The sequence below is a fragment of the Pteropus vampyrus genome, unplaced genomic scaffold (assembly GCF_000151845.1).
Source record: "Pteropus vampyrus isolate Shadow unplaced genomic scaffold, Pvam_2.0 Scaffold13, whole genome shotgun sequence".
NCBI classification, from domain to species: Eukaryota; Metazoa; Chordata; class Mammalia; order Chiroptera; family Pteropodidae; genus Pteropus; species Pteropus vampyrus.
The window spans coordinates 3,876,715-3,880,258 of record NW_011888794.1 but is presented as its reverse complement, the minus strand read 5'-3'; positions in this window follow the sequence as shown (position 1 = coordinate 3,880,258).

Sequence of the window (3,544 nt, the reverse complement as noted above, 5' to 3'; positions counted from 1 at the left end):
GTAATTTTCAAAGAAATTGCACAGAAAAAAAATTATTGGAGAGTTATTAGAAGTAGAGTAACATATTTAAAAAAAAAATCAAGCTCAGTGCCTAACTGAGAATCATTAGAATGAGGTAATAGAAGACTTAAAGTGATCAGTTAGGTTATTGCTAAACAAGTGCTGACGTCATTTGGACTATAATATAAAAAGTGAACAAATTTAGGATGTCTTTGGAAATAGATATCAAAGAATTTTTCAAGGATTAGATTTGGAGCAAGAGGGAAAAAGAAAAACCAGAATGGCTTTCGGATTGTTTTTTTTTTTTTTTTTTTCCTGAGCACCTGGATATATGCAATCACCATCTACTAAAATAGAAAACAAAAACAAACAAGCAAACGAAAAACTGGGGTATTAGGAGAATCTTAACTAGTCTCCATTTTATGTGTATCCATTTGTACATGAATAGTATAGGCAAATTATTCTCTTTCCAAAAAAATCTATAATGAAGATTGCTGATATAAAAAAGCTTTTTCCACACGAAAATCATAATCATAATCATCCTAAAATGAGGCAAATAAATTTAATTATCCCTAGACTCTATCCACTTGTAGTCTTAGGAACAGAATTCCCCAGTTTATCTGGGCACAGTGTTGCCCAACCAAAGAAAAGTTTACCATCCCCATCCATCCCCTACAGCAACATGTGAAATTTTGGGGTCACCTCCTGAAAGATGAAGTCACAGACCCTTGGCTACATTCCTGCTGGGTCAGAGATAGCGAGCTTGCTGCTTTGAACTCAGAGAAGCAAAACAGTGGGGAAATCAGAGCCAACCCTGCCAGCTCAATAATCTTGGTTCACTTGAGATAGTCTTTTGGAATTAAAATTCTCTAAAATCTAGGACCCTTCTCTTTTAGACTATTATGTGGAAAAAAAGAAAAAAGAAAAGGTAAACTTCTCTGTTAATTAAACAGTAACATTCATGTTACATCTAGCTTGCACTCTTACTAATGAATACATATATCTTAGAAAATCATGCTTACCAATAACATTCGCAAAAGTATTAACAAGTATAGAAAAATGGACTATTGGATAGGATATGTGTGTGTGTGTGTGTGTGTGTGTGTGTGGCGCGGCGCGGCGCGAAATAATATGGGCCAACCAACTGAAAAGAGAGTAGGAAAATAATTTTATCTAATTTTCCAAATGGTATAAATTGGTACTGTTTGTCTACATTGCTGAATTGGAAGGAATGTGAAATAATGTCTGCATTCTGTAAGAATCATTGTAATACCAAATGCCTACAATAGAACTTGGATGGAAGAGTCGATACTATGTATGCAACATGTTTTTAAATGTCAGTCTGCAGTCAGAAATTAATGTCATGGTAAATAATCGGGAGATTAATGAAAATCAGGAAAAAATCTAAATTAAGTGTTGGCATTACTCTACATGCAACGGAACACACATAACTTTTGTCAGAATTCCATTGCAAAATATTTAAAATATATTATGCTTTCTAGTGGCATTCACGAGGATATAAAGTCTTGAATAACTTCATCTTGCAAGTTGGATATCCTGCAAGTTTTTTAATCCTATATATAATTCTGAAAATGGGCATTTTACTTGCTTTTGCACAGTAGCCAAATAGGAAGTATGTTTCAATAAGCAAATTTAAAAATGTATTCAGTCTATATCCCTTCAAAGAAAATGAATGAAACAGATGCAACATTTCCTCCTTCTTTTTTCACAAAAATAAATAGCAATCAATAAAACTACCATCTCATATTTAAAACATTTAATCAAGTTCGCCAATTTCAACTTTATATTTAAGACACTTAATTAGTAAGAGACCAATGGCCCATAGACACCCTACCAAAGATATATTTAATGCAAAGATCAATTTCATTTAAGAATAATGAGAAATGTAGCTTAAGCCTTTTATTTGCATTGTACTTCAGTTAAACCTTAGTATATTAAACGTGCAATTTTCTTTTCCTGATGTGGAAATAAAAACTGACCACCATAGATTTGGGTCTTCCTTTCTTAATATAAATTGTTTCTAGAAAGTGGCTGTTCAGTCACTGTGTATATTTTCTAAGTCTTTATCAGAAATGTAATAATTAATTACACAGTTAAGTAAGTCAAGAGGAAGATAAAAAAATGAAGCAAACAATTTGAATGCTACACATTAGAGAAGATTTTGAAATAGTGATATTTGAATTTAGAGTTATAAACAATCCGATAAACTTCTTGCCCAGCAGATTTTCTGATTTACTGTATACATTTTATAAAGAAAAAAGGATGAAATGAGGGAGATAAGGAGAGGAGGAAGGCGAGAAGGAAACAGAGGAAAAATAAAACAAAGAAAACCTTTTGGAAATAGGAAAGCTGGAGCTATCCCATTATCTGTGTCCACTCTCTTGCTAGTAAAAATTGGAATGATCAGAGAATGTTGTTTCCGGTAAGAAATTTAGCTAGGTTGAGCCAGTAGTTCTGCTTTGAATGCTTCAGCTATGGCTTTGAAGCAGCAAGGCTTGTCAAGGAAAAAGACTGGAATTGAGATCATAGTACTATAACATTTTCTTTCTGCTCCACAACCCAAACAACAACAACACCTCTTTTTTTTTCCTACTCTTAATTTTCAAGTAAATCTCAAATTTCCTCCTATAGTTTTGGTCAACGGGATCAAGTGAAGGCTACTACTGTGATTATGCCTTGCAGAGAAAAACAGGAAAAGATTTTTTTCCTCTATGGAATGGACAAGGACTTGAACCACCATGGTGTGCTCCAGAGAAAACTGACAATGTAGCTGATTCTAAAGCAGCTATGGGTTTAGAGGTTTGTAGACACTATAAATACAATGATCACTATAAGTTATCATTCAAACTATAATGCTTTTGAAGGAAAGGTGCTAATTAAATCAATAGAAGAAAATTTCCTTGAGCTAGAGACCTCAGTTGGCAGACTAGGAGTGCATAGAATTCCAGGTCAGAATAACAAGAGAAAAATAGTTACCCATAAGCATCCTGGTAACATCAAGTAAGAGAAAATATTACAATAAATAAATAAAAAAAAAGAAAGCAAGAAAACAAAACTATCAGATAATATTTTTTAAGGCACTAAAAGCAAAATAATAATAATAAATAATAATAATAAAAATCTATATGTACAGATTGCCAAGGAGTACGCTCTGAGACTCTTCTGAAATATGTTATGTTTTAGAGAACAAATCTGAAAGTATGAAAAATATAGTATGGATCTTTATAATAGCAGATAACAGGAATGATGACTTTTTATCATCATCTCATCTGACAGTTTGCCTTAGTTATCACTAAAACCCTGCTTTGATCTTTCTTGATTCTGGCCAACATGTCAGATGTTTTCCCCCTTACTTTGTAATCATTATACAGATAGCAAATCCAATCTATTTTCTGTATAAAAATAAAAATAATAATTTTAATAACCCTGTGTATAAACCTATTATTATCTCTATTTCTCAAGCAATTTAATTCAGTATTAGGAGATGTTAGTTTTAGATATTATTAACTGTAGGTTTTCCTTA